Consider the following 17952-nt stretch of genomic DNA (forward strand, 5'->3'; position numbering starts at 1 on the left):
GCCATCTAGAAGGAACCCCCAGAGCAAGCAACTAAGGTTCCCTGCCCATAGCCAGATAGGAACTGAGACTTCCTCCCAACCTTCATGTGAAAAAGCCATGTTAGAAGCTGAACTTCTACCCACATTCAAGGTCTGAAAGGATGACAGGCCCTGCTGAGTGAAACCACCTGAGAAACCCTGGAGCACAAACACCCAGCTAATAAGACATGTTTGTTGTTTAGAAGAAGAAGAAGGAGAAGGAGAAAGAGAAGAAGGAGAAGAAAAGAAAGAAAAATTAAAAAAGAAAGAAATATGCCATTAAAATTTCCAAATGAGAAATTAGATTTACTAATCTTCAATTTGTGGATTAGGGGGCACTTAAGTGTCTTACGATGTAATGTTTTACTCATTCAAAGGGGTACATGCACTCATATGTTTATAGCAGCATTATTTACAGTAGCCAGCTTATGGAAGCAGCCCAAGTATCTTGGGTTTTGGTTGTTTTGTTTTTTTTTTTAAAGATTTTATCCAATTATTTCACAGACAGACATCACAAGTAGTAGGCAGAGAGGCAGACAGAGGAGGAAGCAGGCTCCCCGTGGAGCAGAGAGCCCGATGCGGGGCTCGATTCCAGGACCCTGGGATCATGACTCGAGGCTTTAACCCACTGAGCCACCCACGTGCCCCACCAAGTATCTTGTGATTGATGAAGAGATAAAGAAGATCTGACGTATATATATAAAGATCTGACATACACACACACAGACACATACACACACATACACAAAATGGGACATTATTCATTCTTAGAAAAAGTATAAAATCTTGCCATTTGTGATGATATGGAAGGAGCTAGAGAGTATAATGCTAAGCAAAAATAGAGAGAGACAAACACCATTTGATTTCACTCGTGGAATTTAAGAAACAAACAAACAAACTAGCAAAGGGAGAAAAAAAGAGAGGCAAACCAAGAAACAGACTCTTAACTGTAGAGAAAATAATAGCTACCAGAGGGGAGGTGTGTAGAGGGAGGGAGGAAATAGGTGATGGGGATTAAGGAGCACACCTGTCCTGATAAGCTCTGCGTGATGTGTGGAATTGTCAAATCAGTATATTGAATACCTGAAACTAATGTCACACTATACATTAACTAACCAGAATTAAAATAAAACTTAAAAAAAAAAAAAAAAAGATGTAGAAGTTTTAGGTTCAACAAGTTCAGGAACAAGAGGAGAATGTCACACTTTCCTGGTCATCACCCGCAGCTCTCTGTGTGATCTGAGCACTTTTATAAACCCCTATGGCAGTACTAGTTTAATAGAAGATATGTTAATTTACTCATTTAACTAAACCTTTCTGTGCTAGACTGTGATAGTCATTGAGGACTGAGACCATGGTTCATTCTCCTTTATATTACCAAAACCCAGCTGAAAGCCAGACTCATGAAGGGTAGGTGGAGTGAGGGGCACTTGGGTGGCTCAGTTGGTGGAGTGACTGCCTTTCGCTCAGGTCATGCTCCTGGAGTCCCGGGATCGAGTCCCGCATCCGGCTCCCTGCTTGGCAGGGAGTCTGCTTCTCCCTCTGACCCTCCCCCTTCTCATGCTTATTCTCTCTCTCTCAAATAAATAAATAAAATCTAGAAAGAAAGAAAGAAAGAAAGAAAGAAAGAAAGAAAGAAAGAAAGAAAGAAAGAAAGAAAGAAAGAAAGAAAGAAAGGAAGGAAAAGAAAAGAAAGAAAAGAAAGGTAGGTGAAGTGAACAGCAGTGTGTTTAGTTAGTAGAGCACAGAGCTAAGGAGGCTAAGGATATGTGTTGAGTTCCTGTGTAGCCAATTAGCTTTGTTCCTTTTCTGGTCCAAATGGCACCCTTGGTTCTCACCACCTGTCTCACAAATGTGTGCCAGAACACCCCACCTAACTACATATTCCAACAGTGGCAAGCCAGGAACACAATAATAACGTCTGAAGTTTAATGCTCTTACAAAAGGTCCTTACATATCTTTTCTCACTTGATACTTATCTTTAAAAACCTGCAAGATATTATAATGGTCTTGTGATTGCCCCATACTAAAATCATGAAAGAGAGACTCCAATGGCTGACGACTTACTTGACTATACAGAAGTAGTAAGTGGTGGAGACCAGGCTAGAAATCTGGCATTCAACTTCTATTTCAAAACTGGTTCTACCACATAGCTGACAAGTCTTTATTTAAACACCATAACCAATGGTAAAATGTGTACTCTTTTAAAAATTTTAATAAAGAGTGAATTACTTAAGCAGATGCTCTTTTAGAATATGTCTACCTGGGTAGACTTTGGGTAACCATCCCGCGATGCTGAATGCTGTTTGCAGGGGGCATCTATAAAGCCCCATTCTGTTACCCTCTTCTTTGCTTCTGTAAGATTCATGTCAGTACTGTGCTCACACCATCAGATGAAGGCTTTGTTTATTTGCTTGTTTTTTAAGGGGGTTCTAACTGCTAGAAAGACATGGCATTTGGACAATATCAAGTAAAATGAATTCCATTCCCTTATTCCTTCAACTTTTGTTCATTCAGGAAACTATGATTTAATGATACAACCCAGCACTGAAAAGCCTAGCCTCGGGAAACAAGATGCCCCTGGTTTCCAAGCTTTGTCCCAGCATGAATTATCTTTCTGTCTTCGTAAAACTTCTTAATGCTCTAAGCCTTAGTTACTTCATCTGTAAAATGGTATAAAAATAATTCCTATTTATCCTCTTGCTGGTGAGACAAATGACAAAGTCTGTGTAAAGCAATTAAGTCTATATCTGACATGTAGTAGGTACTCAATAATCACTATCTAGTAATAATTAATATATTACCAAACTTCTCACCAGGTATCATTGTCATTATTTTCTGCTATTACTAACCTGACCCCTATTCATTGTGGTAACTTTTCAGGGGAATTCTTATTTTTGATAAGAATTTTTTATTTATATTTTTTAAGATTTTATTTATTTATTTGACAGACAGAGATCACAAGTAGGCAGAAAGTCCGGCAGAGAGAGAGGGAAGGAAACAGGCTCCCTGCTGAGCAGAGAGCCCGATGTGGGACTCGATCCCAGGACCCTGGAATCATGACCAGAGCTGAAGGCAGAGACTTTAACTCACTGAGCCACCCAGGTGCCCCTTTAATAAGATTTTTTTTTTTAAAGATATCAATACCAAATAATGCCAAAGACACTATCTTTGATTCATAGCTCTGCTGCTTTCTGTGTGGTCATATAGCATTTATGTAAACTCCCTGGGCCTCAGTTTCCTGTGTTTGTATGTACTATGTATTCAATCATTATGTCCCATTTTTCCTTCCTCTAAGATTCTGAAATGCGTATTTCAACTTGGTTTCACAAAACCAAAAGTTATTTTAATAGTTTATATTTGCTTACTAAATGTTTTATGCTCACTAGACATTTTATATGCTTGGCAATAAAGTTCATATATAAATTAAACTATCTTGCCCAATATTAAAAGAAATGTCTCAGATAAAATATTCATATACACAGTGATAAATGATTTTTGAATTCCTTCTAAGAACGGCAATGATTTGTGAATATTAACTAATATTATAATGAATCATAATATTACTTGCCAGTACTTTAAGGTTATTCAATATGTGCTGATGTTTCCCAGGCAATTAAAATGAACTTAATAGAAGCTCCATGATGATTGGATAAGAATCATTGACCAGAAACTACACAGATTCAAAATTCATGAAGATAGGCCCTTTGTCTGATAGTCTTAGAACCATATTTGATATTAAAGTGATTTTAATTACCTAGTTTCTGGCTATAAGCAATGATTTATGATTCACATTAACAATCGTTTCCACCTATATTAATAATTGTCTAGGGTATATACAAACCATGAAGTCAGCAACTTATTTCTTTGAAATGGTATAAATTCTTGTAACAAAAATAAATTGACTTAGAGCATTTTGTTTAATATGAGTGGACATCATATCCTCCTTTTTCATGGCATTTCATATTCTGCTTAGTTTCCTAGTTGTTTTTCTCCAGAGAACACATCTACACACTCTGCAGAGCCTGGAAGGGAAAAGGAAAAAACAAAACCCTGCTTTACGGTTTGTAGCCAGGGAGAAAGACCCGCTGGTAACCTCCTAAGAAGCGTTGATTCTAGGTCAGCCAGGAACTACATAAAGTTTGTCTTGAGAGTCTTTCACTTTCCATGTCTTTGCCCTTTTTTAAATTTCTTCTTCAGCAACTTTTTGGTTGTAAATAACCAAGGTTATGTTGTAAATCAATCAAGTATGTCACTTGGAGGAAGAGAAAGTGAAAACAATGAACCCATAGTCTTTTTAGGATAACTTTGACATCATAGCACTTAGATACAGTTGATAATATTGATTTATAGGACATCTGTAAAATGAGGTGAAATAAAGACCTCCTATCCAGTCATGTGTTTCTTTTAAAGATTAATTACATGAAAAATATAAAGGGCTTGACAGAGTATTAGCTGCTATTGTTATCATTATCACTATTCATTTTTTATGGATGTTTGAAGGAGGAAATGTTATACCTCTGGAAGTGGTAGAAGGAAACAGTATCTGATAGCATCATATAAGAATTAAAAGGGAGGGATGCTTGGGTGGCTCAGGAATTAAGCATCTGCCTTCAGCTCAGGTCATGATCCCAGGGTCCTGGGATAGAGTCCTGCATCAGGCTCCCTGCTCAGAGGGAAGCCTGCTTCTCCCTCTCCCACTCCCCCTGCTTGTGTTCCTTTCTTGCTGTGTCTCTCTGTCAAATAAATAAATAAAATATTTTTAAAAAATTGAAAGGGATATAATAAAAGTTTTGTTCATCCAGATGAATTTTTGCCAGTTCCCAAGTATATACCTTGAAAGAAAAATAAGCACTTTTGAAGAATTCCAGAAAGACATTCCACTTAAAAACATTCTCCTCTTAACACCTATAATTCTGGAAGCTAGTAGAGACTCTGCACTAATATTTCAACCTATATTAAAACTATAGCTACTTGCAAATATTGTCTCCCATTCTGTATATTGCTTTTTTACCTTTATTTATTTTGATGTGCAGATATTTTTAATTCTGATGTAATTTCAGTAGTCTATTTTTGCTTTTGTTGCTTGTGCTTTAGGTGTCATATTCAAGAAAGCATTGCCAAATCCAATGTCCTGAATTTTTCCCCTATGTTTTCTTCTGGAAGTTTTGTAATTTCAGATTTCATATTTAAGGTCTTTAATTCACTTTAAGTTAATGTTTGTATATGGTGTAAGGTAAAAGTCCAATTTCATTCTTTTACATGTGGATATCTAGTTTTCCCAACACCATTTGCTGAAGAGACTGTTGTTTCTCTTGTTGTCTTGGCACTGTTGTCAAAGATCATTTGACCATATATGTAAGTTTACTTCCAACCGCTCTATTCTATTCCATTGGTATATGTCTTTATTTGATAAAGGGCTAATATTAGAATATATAAAGAACTCCTACAACTCAGCAACCAAAAAGAAATAACTTAATTTAAAAATGGGCAAAGGACTTTAATAGATATTTCTCAATGTCACTAATTATTAGAGAAATGCAAAGCAAAATCACTATGAGACATCACCTCACATTTACTAGAATGGCCACTATCCAAAAAATAAATAAATTAAATAAAATAAAAACGTTAACAAGGATATGGAGAAATTGTAACTTGTCTGCACCGTTGATGGTAATGTAGGATGGTGCAGCCACTATGCAGTTTCCTCAAAACCAGTAGAGAGTTTCCTCAAAAAATTGAAAATAGAATCACCATATAACCCAGCAACCCAATATTTGGACAGAAATCCAAAACTATTGAAAGCAAGATCTCAAAGATATACTTATACACCTGTGTCCACTGCAGTATTATTCGTAATAGCCCCGAGGTAGAAGCAACCCAAAAGCCCATCAATGGATGAACAGATAAAGGAAATGTAGTATACATATACAATGGACTAACATTCAACCTTAAAAAGTAAGGAAATCCTGACACATGGTACAACATGGATAAACCTAGCAGACATTATGCTGAGTGAAATAAGCAAGTCATAAAAAGACATAAAAAGACTAAGATGCCAATTTTATGAGATGCCTAAAGTAGTCAAATTACTTTGAAAAATTGTAAAATATTAGAATGGTGATGGTTAAGGGCTGGAGAAAGAGAAGTGAGAAGTTGTACAATGGGTATAGAGTTTGAATTTTGCGAAATAAAGTTCTAAATATCTGTTGTATAACAATAAGAATATATTTAACACTACTGAACTATGTAATTGAAAATGATTAAGCTGATAAACTTTATGTTATGGGTTTTTGCAATTTTTAAAAATACTGTTATGTGAAGGGGGTATTATATAAAACAATATATTAACATTCAGAAAATAGTTTATCAAGTTCTTGCCCAAAGTAAAGAACAGAATGTTGGACCTGCCTCTAACTCAAACTCCTTGTAATCATGCTTGGGGGCTAGATTTCTCAGGTACTTTCTCTCCCTGGTGTTCTCTCATTTAGGCTTGTTTCCAATGATCAGTTACTCTGCTCTGACCCTTCTGGAAGTTTCCAATGATCAGTTATTCAGCTCTGACTCTTCCTTACCACCTTGCAGACATTTTTCCCATGGCTGTTCCTTCTACTCTAGCAATATGTGGATCTGAGTGAGATCTCTACAATTCCAGGGTTTCTGGATGGCAAATTCAATCCAAGGAATATAATTATTCTCTTTCTCCTGCAAGACATAGGTTACAAATACAAATACTTCTAATAGTCAAGAAGGTCATGTCAATGTTTGAGTCAGTTGAGTGTGATAAAATTCATAGATACAGGGACTATATCTATAGGACTATAACTATAGACTATAACTACAGGACACCACGAAGTACAAGGCTTTTATAAAAGGGATAGAGATAGCTGCCTAATGACAGGAGCACCGAACAATGAAATCTGCTTATTTTTCAAAATAGGCCAGAAATCTGGAACTTTGTGTAAATTCTTGCAATTTTAAAAATAACCTTCATGTAAAAACAAAACGTAAAACAAAACAAAACAAAAAAAAACTATGGGTTTTTTTGCCTACCTGGCCCCAGTTTTTGATTCTTGCTAGAAAGGTCAAAGAGATAAAAAATTCAGATCTTCTTTCAATTCCAGATTATGCCAGAAAACAAGATTGACTCCTCTTTTTCTTACAGAGAAATTCAAATATGGGACCTTCTGAAACCCCGGGACTTAAAATCTCTCCTTAGCCCAGTATGGTTTCTGGTTCTTCTTGCTATGGATGGCTTCCACAAGCTATTGTTAGTTGATAGGCAAAAGCTCCTCCCAGAGAGTTTCAGCGACTATACTGACTTTCTTTCCTTTGTCACTCAATGTCCTGACTTGTCTCTGCTTCCTCATACTGTTTTCCTTAGGGTCTTCCTTATCCTGATAAGTGCTTGGTACCTTCCAAGTTTCCTCTTCTTACTGGTATTTTACTCTTAGGTTGATAGAAGCCTTCCAGTATCAAGGGCCCCTGCCTAATTCACTAAAGGCAACTATGAGCTAAATTTTAAAATTAGGTGAGGAACCAGTTCACACAGGAATAAGCAGAACCCACTGGGGCTGCCTAGAGAAATGAGCTTTTATAACATGGTAGAAAACTGTCTCTTAACTCGTCTCTAAATAACCCTCTGCTTTGCAGTGAGTTGGCCACATTCCTCTCTGGCCCAGAATGCAAGGATATTTTTCCTCTTAGTATCCAAAGCCAAGTTTCCAAAGGCATGAAAACAATTCCATTTTACCATCAGAGACATTTACCATTGTGCAGAGAATGCATGTACAGATCAAAATCCGTATGTTTATTAGTTCCCAGAACTTTCTCCAAGTTAAATATGCAAAATATGTTGAGGTATAGAGGTCACAGGAAAAAGAAAATGAAGCTAGCTATCTAAGAACAAAGACTTCATAGAATCTACTAAGCTACTGATAGATTGTTTTTAAATAACTCATCACAATGGATACCATTCCATATATTACTATCTACATGAAACCACAACACCAATTTCAACAGACTGGCTTGTGCCAAAAATAGTTACTTATCTTCAAGAAAGGCAAATACTTCATTAAAGTAAATGAATTTAATATAATTCATGTTTCTCCTTTCCCTCCTACCACCACCTTAATCTTCATGATGAGCTGCCCTTTAAGACTAGTTCAAGGAAATAGCACTGAAAACAGAGTAACTAGATAGCAAGACCAAAATCCAACAAATAACCAACAAACAGAAACAGCTGACAAAATATATTCATCCCAAAATGTTAAACAGCTCTAAGATGCTCCTGGTATCAACTTTTGTATGAGAGGAAAGAGAAGGAGGCAACAAGAAATATAAAAGACTTGAGAACAGAAGAAACCAAAAAGAACAAAGGCACTCACTTGAAAGCAGTCAGTCATTTGAGAATAGCCACGGCATACTTCAGCTCGCAATGACTATAAAAATCTGTGTTCCTGAAAACTAATTTTTTGAAAAATTTCGTAGAATTTTTAGTAAAATTTAATAATTTTTTGAAAAAATTAGTAGAAAAGGAATATAATTCCAAACGTTGTTACAAAAAATAATTAAAAGAAAAATGTGTATATGAAGCAGAATAACATCCCTCCAGAAAGTAAAAGTATGACATAAAAACAACCCCACAAAAAAGACTTTTTTAAAAGTAACCTACAAATAAATAAATAAAAATTAAAAATTAAAAAAGTAGTAAGCTAACATTTCAAAGGAGCTAAAAATTGGTGAGTGCTGTGAAGTGTGTAAACCTGGTGATTCACAGACCTGTACCGCTGGCGATAAAAATATATGTTTATAAAAAATAAAAAATTTAAAAAAAAGGAGCTAAAAAAATTTAAGATAATGAAATAAGATATGAAAGAATAACATAAATTTAATTAGAAATTAAGTTAACCGAATTAGGTTACAGAAGTCAGAAAAAGTTAGAATAAAGCAAAATTATTTCAGAAATGAAAGGACACCAAGTGAAATAAACACAATTGATATTACTTTAAGAGAAATATAAGTTTTACTTATTCTAAGTAAAAAATATATAAAACAGTAAAAACAATGCAAGATAAAATTAAAACTATAAAAGCTAGGCAAAGAAACTCTAATATACATGTAATAGGAGGATCTGAAGAAAAAAAGGCAAAAATGTAAATGAAGGAAATTTTCTTAAAATTTAAAACAACAAAAAAAATTAAAATATGTTGTTTTAAGATGGCATATTGCATACCTGGAAAAATTAATCCATAAAAATCAAAATCAGCAGATATTCTAGCAAATAATTTGCATATCCAGAGAAAAAGACCAAGTTATTCATAAGGGAAAAAAAAAGATTGTTTTTAAATTTTTTGATACATTTGTCAGAAAGCAATAGACTAACAAAATTAAAATACGTAAGAAAAGAAAAGCCATGAATTTGATATTCAGATAAAATGACTTTGAAGGGGAAGGAGTACAAAGTTCTTGATAAAAGCAATTGGAGACAGTATAAACAAAGGGAGAGATATTCCATGCTCAGGAGTTGGGAGAAAAAATACTGTTAAAATATCATCTACTGGGGCACCTTGGTGGCTCAGTTGGTTAAGCATCTGCCTTTGGCTCAGATGGTGATACCAGCGTCCTGGGATGGAGCCCCACATCAGGCTGCCTGCTCAGTGGAGAGCCTGCTTCTCCCTCCTCCTCTGCTGCTCCCCCTGCTTGTGAAAGCTAGATTTCTCTCTCTCACTGTCTCTGTCAAAAAAATAAATAAATAAAATCTTTAAAATGTCATGCTACCCAAAGCAATCAATAGATTTAATACACTCTCCATCCAAATACCAAAAGCATTTTTCACAGAACTAGAACTAATAATCCTAAAATTTGTATGGAACCACATAAGTCCCTGAATAGCCAAAGCCATCTTGAAAAAGACAGAATTGGAGGTATCACAATCCCAGATTTCGAGATATACCACAAATCTGTAGTGATAAAAAACATTGGGGTTCTGGCACAAAAATAGACACATAGATCAATAGAACAAAATAGAGAGCCCAGAAATACACCCACACTTAGATAGTCAGTTAATCTACAACAAAGGAGGCAAATTCTTGGAAATTTGCATACACATATGGAAAAAGACAGTCTCTTCAACAAATGATACTGGGGAAACTGAACAGCTACATGCAAAAGAATGAAGCAGAACCACTTTCTTATACCATACAGAAAATAAACTCAAAATTGATTAAAGATCTAAATGTGAGACTTGAAATCCATAAAGTTCCTAGAAGAAAACATAGGTAGTAATCCTTTTTTTTTTTTAAGGTTTTATTTATTTATTTAACAGAGAGACAGAGAGTGCACAAGCAGGAGGAAGAGCAGGCAGAGCAGGCAGAGGGAGAAGCAGGCTCCCTGCCAAGCAAGGAGCCCAATGTGGGACTCGATCCTAGGACCCTAGGATCATGACCAGAGCTGAAAGCAGACACTTAACTGACTGAGCCACCCAGGCATCCCAGTAATAATCTTTTTGACATTAGCCACAGAATCGGTTTTTTAGATAGGTCTTCTTTGCCACAGGAAGCAAAAGCAAAATTTAACTATTGGGACTATGCCACAATAAAAAGCTTTTGCACAGGAAAATTTTAAAAAATGAACAAAAAGGACATCCTACCAAATGAAAGAAAATAAGGGGTTAATATCCAATATATATAAAGAATTTATACAACTCAACACACAAAAACAAAGAATCCAATTAAAAATGAACAGAAGTCATGAATAGACATTTCTCCAAAGAAAACATCCAGGTGGCCCAAGGTTCATGAAAAGATGCTCAGTATCATCAATGATCAAGGAAATGCAAATCAAATTCACAATGAGATAACACCTCACATCTATCAGAGTGGCTAAAATCAAAAACAAGAAACAAAAAGCACTGGTGAGGATGTGGAGCAAAAGGAACTGTTGTGATTGTTGGTGGGAATGCGAGCTGATGCAGCCACTGTGGAAAACAGGATGGAGGTTCCTCAGAAAATTAAGAATATAATCATCATATGGTCCAGTAATTCCACCACTGACTATTTACTCAAGGAATACGAAAATACTATTTCAAAAAGACACGTGCACTCCTATGTTTATTACAGCATTATTTACTATACCCAAATTATGGAAGCAATCCAAGTGTCCACCGATAGATAAATGGATACAGAAGAGGTGGTGTATGTATCCACACAGGATGTGTGTGTTTAAACACACAGATAATGGAATATTACTGACCCATAAAAAAGAATGTAATTTTGCCATTTGCAACAACATGGATGGATCTAGAGGATATAATGCTATAAGTGCAATAATTCAGAGAAAGACAGATACTGTATGATTTCACTCATATGTGGAATTTAAGAAACAAATGAACAAAGAAAAGAGACAAACAAAAAAACAGATTCTTGAATACAGAAAACAAACCGGTGGTTACCAGCGGGGAGGTGGGTGGGAGAGTGGATGAAAGAGGTTAAAAGGGAGGAAAATACATTTATTATGATGAGCCCTGGGTAATGTATAGAACTGCTGAAGCACTATATTATACACCTGAAACTATTATAATACTATATGTTTTTAAGTACAAAGTTCTTTAAACATGCAAAAACTCAAGGAATATTTTTCTTGTGATCTTACCTTGAGAAATACACTATAAAAAGAACTTTTAGACAATCAAAATGAAGGGGGACATGGCATAAGAAATTGGTGGTATTGAGCATCAATTGTTACCATCACAAAAGAGAGATAATCAGATATCATGGGTCTTCTTATGGAAAGGCATATACAACCACTTATGAAATAATCCTAGCAAAGGCAGTTGAACTTGAGCCTAATCAAGCCAGTAGATTCAACTACTGATTTATAGAAAAGATATATCATAGAATGTGTAAACTATGCCACAGGGATCTGAGCAACAAAATCCAGAATGTGGATTAATACTCTATTAAACAAATAACCCTCAACAGTTTCTTCAACCAACAAATTTCATAAGAAAAGAAAAAGGGGGAGAAGAAAAAGAGATAGAGAACCTATATATAGGTTAAAGCCCATTTAAAAGACAACAAATAAATTCAAAATTTAGATTTTAGTTGGATTCTAATTAATAGGGAGAAGAAGGAAGAGAGAAGAAGGGAAAAGAGGAGGAAAGGCAAAACCTTTGAGATATTTGAGAATTTAAATATTCAAATGAGTAGTCAATAATGTTAGAGAATTCTTTCTAATTCATAAAGCAATGGTATGGAAAGCTGTGTTAAAAAGGGTTTAAATATTTTAAAGATGTATCCTGAAATATTTAAGGGTGAAATGATATAATATCTGAAGTTTGCTTCAAATTAGGCTGAGAAGGAATGGATGGGGTATAGATGAAAAATTGATCTTAAGTTAATAATCACTGAAGTCAGTTGGCAGGCATATGGGAGTTCAGTATAATCTGCCTACTTATCACATTTAAAATTTTATATAATAAAACATAGTATTAGCCATCTTATGCCTAGTGATCAGATTGCAAAAGAACAAGTTTCTTTGGGGTCCATTTTGCCTGTAGGAGTATAATGTTCCAAAAATCCCTATACCTTTATAAATCAAAATTACTTGGAGTTTATTGGCATACTTAGAGAGAAATATATATAAAATCATTAGCATTCCTCTTTTGCACAATCACATTTTCTGGCTTAAAAGATGTGCATCTGGAGGCTGAACACAATCAAGATCATTTCTGCCTTAAGAAAGTCACAGACCACATCTAAACACTGTGAAACATGACTTTGGAGGATCCTGAAGCATTATTTTAAAAGTCTCGATGACAACAGTACTCATAAATGACAATTGTTCCTCCACCACTGGGGGCGGGTAATGTCTTTTTCCAAGGTGCTACCTTCATAGAAAGTATGGAAATCCACAAGTCACCTTAGCATGTAACACACGTGTATGATGGTGGCCAACAACATGGTCTTTAAGTGCCCATCGGTGATACTGGCTGCGGTTAGAGCCCCCGAGGACCCAAAGGGTGGTAAATTTGTCTGTTGCTTGTTAAATCTTCACCAGATGCTGACCCTAAATGAGGTGCTATTTCTGTCACATAAGAGTTTTAGAAAAATATGACATTTCATATATATATATATATCATCTGTAATTTCTAGCTCCAGTAAGCCCTCAGGCCTTTATATTTAGATGTATATTTCAAAACCTCAGAAGAATACCTAAGCATCACTTCAGAATTTATTTCACCTGAGTGAAAGGCATTACATGTCTCGGGGTGTAGAAAAATATGGGATGATACTCAGCAATTATTTGAAGAAAGATCATTTTTATCTACTTTTCATAGATACCATTGGGACAGCTCTGTAAAAGAGCTGTAAAAATACAGTGTTTGCACTAAATATAATTCTTAGACTTAAAATACTACTTCCACAGAGTGTTCAAGATTCAGCAAGACAGATCAACCCTTTTCAATCTCTCTTTTCCGGGAGGAGATGAACGTCCCTGCAAAATTGTCAATTTGTTTCCAAACTCTTTTTATCAAGCTGTTGGTGTAGTGGTCCCCTGCATACATAATTCAGGATGAAGAGGTAGATACAGTGTTTCCCGGGAGATGCCTCGCTGCTCATTGGACTCCATAAACATGTTGGTCCTTTCTGATTTTATTTCTTGCAATTGTAACCCATTTTTGGTTCCCAAGCTCACATCTTTCATCTGTCAAGACTCCAAACTATAAAAGAGCAATGGGTAAAAACTATTTCCTTCCACAACAGATGGGCCTGTTTGTGATTTGCCAAACTCCAAAAGATATGTTCTTCCCCGAATCCTGCCAGAAAGGGCTAGGGTGTTAAAATAGATGCAGAAAATCCCTCTGTCCTGACACAATTGCTTAACTATAAATTATGCTTCTGGGTATAAAACCATCCAGGCTGTTTTATTTCTATTTCCATGTGCAGCACTCCATTCCCCTGACAATTTCTTAGTCATTTTAGGTTTGTGAACCGTGAACTTCAGTCATTGGCTCTGTACTCTCCTGTAGACTCACCTCTGCTCACTGAAATATACATCAGACTCCCTTGAGCATTTGGTCCGTCCTTCAGTTCTGCCTACTCATCCTGTATTAAGCCTTTCCAAATCTACTCCAGGCAGGGCTTCTTAATGGGTATTAATCCTATTTTGGGGTGTCTACTCTTTCCCAGAATCTGCACTCATTGCTAGCAATACACAAGACCAGGCTTTTACCACAAAGCTGATAGAGCTAAATCCTTCACAGGTATTATTTCATACATGTATCTCAGCAACAAAGGAGGTAAATAAATGCCTTTATCATCCCCATTTCTCTAAGGAGGAAACTGAAACTCAAGGAAGTCACAGAATTGGCTTCCGGTCACGCAGCTCCCAGAGGTTCAAACATAAACAGGTTTGATTGAACTCAAAGCTTGGTGCATCTTGTTCTGCCGGGCTGGGCTATCTTCCCCCAAACGGGAAGCATTTGTACAACAAAAGTCTCGTATAACTTTGGTAAACTACAAAGACAGCAGGTGAGGGTCTTCATAGAATAGAGGAAATAAAATTTAAATTTTGAAATTTTTTAAATTCCCCCAAATAATTAAGTACAGGCATCCCAGGGCATGTAAGGGAGTGTGTGTTTGTCTCTATAAAACAGAGGCGAATCTGAGCCTTTCTCATGGCTAATGGTTGCCCCCTGCTGGCGTATCTAATTTGTGTTTCAAAAGCATTCTCGGCCGCACTAGAACCCTTCCCTGAGGTCATTAAAACAGAACCTGCCTTCTGTCAATTTAGAATTAGGACGGCAACATCAGCCTTCTGATCTCCATAGGCCAATGTGATCAATCATGTGACAGAAAGAGCTATACAGAAGGCTTTATGATGACTTTTTTGCAGATAGTGATAACTTGCTTCCTGTGATTTCTAGGCAGTCAGAACTTTGTCATTTACAAAGGATGGCAGAGGAACTCTTATAAATTATTCCCTTCAGGGGGTTGCGATGAGGGCGGTGGAGAAGAAAAGGGCTGATATTCTAACCACGGGAAGAATTAATTAGAGCAGAAGCTCACCTTTGTGATTCCATTTTATGTCTGGAGGAAAAAAAAAAAAGACACTAAAAACCTTGCTCCAATCCATTCCTCTCTTCTCTCTTTAATAATGCAGTATTCTTTCTTTGCAGCCAGGTACCTGATGAATGCTGAAGCACAGAAATAGAGCAGTCAGCATCTTACAGGTTTGTGTGCTTCTTGAGGCAGATAAGGGTTACTGAGTCTGCTAAGGTCTCCATTGGAACTAAGGGAACCCATCAGACACGTACTCTACAAAAAACTGCAATGGGCTCAGAAGGTAATCAACTCACACTCAAACACACACTTACACCAGAAAATAAAATTAAAAATATCAAATCAGGGGCGCCTGGGTGGCTCAGTGGATTAAGCCGCTGCCTTCGGCTCAGGTCATGATCTCAGGGTCCTGGGATCGAGCCCCGCATCAGGCTCTCTGCCCAGCAGGGAGCCTGCTTCCCCCTCTGTCTCTGCCTGCCTCTCTGCCTACTTGTGATCTCTCTCTCTGTCAAATAAAATAAAATAAAATAAAAAATCAAATCACACACTCGAAATAAACCCTATTCATAATGAAATGGTGACTATATCCAAATATTTGCTCAAATATGGTAAGTCTATTTTTAATGAGCAGTATCTAAAAAGCATTAGCAAATTAGTAGCTTTTAATCTGTGCCCCCTGTTTAATTTCTCTTATAATGATCCACACATTTATTTGTCTGATCTCCTTATTGAAGTTGTTACTATGGAGAATAATATTCCTTAATCCAACAAAATGCTTAGTATTGTGAGGTATTAGCTAGATACCAGAATTCAGACAATATACAAGCAGGAATCAGAGATTTCTCCTCAAGTCTGATAATAAAAACAGAAATGAAGAAATAAGTAAGGCATTGGAAATAACAATGAGGAGAAAATGAAGAAGAGGAGGGGAGTTTGTAATTTCTATGCCTTCTTGCTTATCCCCAAACGCTTAACACTTTGGGGTTGATTTGTAGTTCCTCTAGCTGATGCATCGTTGGAAATACAGTTTATTCTGCTCTGCTTCCTATTTGTATAAGGAACATTATCTCATATGTTTGTACTGAATAGGATGCCAGTTACAAGGTTTTCAGGGACACCTGTTTTGTTACAACAGTAACATTACCCAATTATGGTTCCCTGGGTTGGGCACTTACATACATTAACCAATTTAGTATTTCCAATAACCTCATTTTTTCTCTGTTTCACTATTAGGGAAATGAAGTCTTAGACATGTCACACAGTATCAAAATCAGGATTCAAATGCAGTCTCTAAGCTTGCTCTTAACAACTGTGTGCTATTTCCCTGAGGCCCCAATGATAAAAGCATCCCCATGTTCATTTATGTATTCAACCTTCCTTATGAAGAAGTTAGGGCCCTGTTTCTCAGATAAAAGAGCTAGAACTGTAGTGACTCTTAGCAAACAGTTTAATTCACTGAGGACAAATGATTCAGAGGCACAGCCTGCTGGAGGAGACTCCTCTGGGGGAGGAGGAATAGCACCAAAGCCTCAGGGGATTCAGGGCCAGGCGCTGCGTGAGTGGGCAGGATTTGGCAGAGACAGGTATCCCTCTGCTGAGCCGGGCTCCTTTGTCTGGAGTGTTCCAAAGAGCTCCAGGGAATTGTTTAGTAACTGTTGGCTACAACAACACCTCAGGGATAATGAAAAGGGGAGGGCAGAAGACCAGAGGGCAGCCAGAAAGCAGGCAGTCACTCACATGGCGAATTCTGGTGAATTCATGGTGAATTCATCTTTGCCTTTAGGTAAAGGACACACAAACACACACACACACACACACACACACACACACTTTTTAACTTTTTGCTGTAATTGTAATTTACCCATCACTAAGGATAATTGAAAACAACTGCATTGTTTTCTTTGCCTGTTATATAATATGTAAAACTAGGAAATAACACTTAGATGTGGAAACCAAAACAGCTAACCTCAGAAATAGAATGGTGGTTGCTGGGGCCTAGAGGTCAGGAAAATGGGGAGATACTGGTCAAAGGGTACAAACTTGCAACTATAAGATGATTAAGTTCTGGTGACTCTAATGAACAATACTGTATTACATAACAGAAGACTGTTAAGAGAGTAGATCTTAAATGCCATCACCACACACACACGTGCACACACACCACATACATGCAAATGGTAATTATGTAAGAAGACAGAAGTGTTAACCACCTTATTGTGGTAGTAAGGTTTTCATTACATCTATATATAGTATAATATATAATACTAATAGAGATACTAAATATAGTATCAAATTCTCATGCTGTAAACCTTAAACTTACATGTGTTATATGTAATATCTCACTAAAACTGGAAAGAACACACTGAAGACACAAACAGAAACCCAGGAGATGTGGGGGAAGAAAAATAGTCTGTGCAAAGTTGGGAAGAGGATGAATAGTTGGCTGGACAAAGGGTGAGAATGGGTATCAGATGGAATTTAGACAAACTTGATTTGCCATTAGGATTAGTTAAAACAGCTATGAAAGGGTTGACTATTAAAATGAACAAATTTTAATCTGTTGAACAAATTATGTGAAATTGAACAAATTATGTGTCACTGTCCAAAAATAATCCACTCCGGACCTAAGTTGTATGCATGGCTAATTACTATTGAGCTATTTCCAAACCACATCCTTCCTTCACACTGAATGGATACAGAGTCGTGGTTATTTCAAATAAGAGTTGCTTTTTTGTCACAGTTTATTTGTACATCCAGTGTATAGCCCTCAGGCCGCTTATGTAGAAAAGCTTTTCTTAAATGGTGCACGAGGTTAGTCAAACTTTGACCATGAAAGAATATGGACACTCTGGTGCCATTCCTGCATCTT

At 36.6% G+C, this 17952-nt stretch overlaps 1 long non-coding RNA gene across 1 annotated transcript in view; it reads right to left on the reverse strand.

Annotated features, from left to right (window-relative positions):
* Nucleotides 1-3919: 3919 nt before the first annotated feature.
* The window catches only part of LOC309867551, a 46449-nt gene continuing 32416 nt past the window's right edge, over nucleotides 3920-17952 (reverse strand). Inside the window, exons 2-4 of the long non-coding RNA XR_014313239.1 lie at nucleotides 9587-9753; nucleotides 8406-8484; nucleotides 3920-4043 (exon numbers count right to left, since the gene is read on the reverse strand). This is a non-coding gene — a long non-coding RNA (uncharacterized lncRNA). The remainder of the gene's footprint in view (nucleotides 4044-8405; nucleotides 8485-9586; nucleotides 9754-17952) is intronic.

Source organism: Mustela nivalis, assembly GCF_964662115.1.
Source record: "Mustela nivalis genome assembly, chromosome: 6".
NCBI lineage: Eukaryota > Metazoa > Chordata > Mammalia > Carnivora > Mustelidae > Mustela > Mustela nivalis.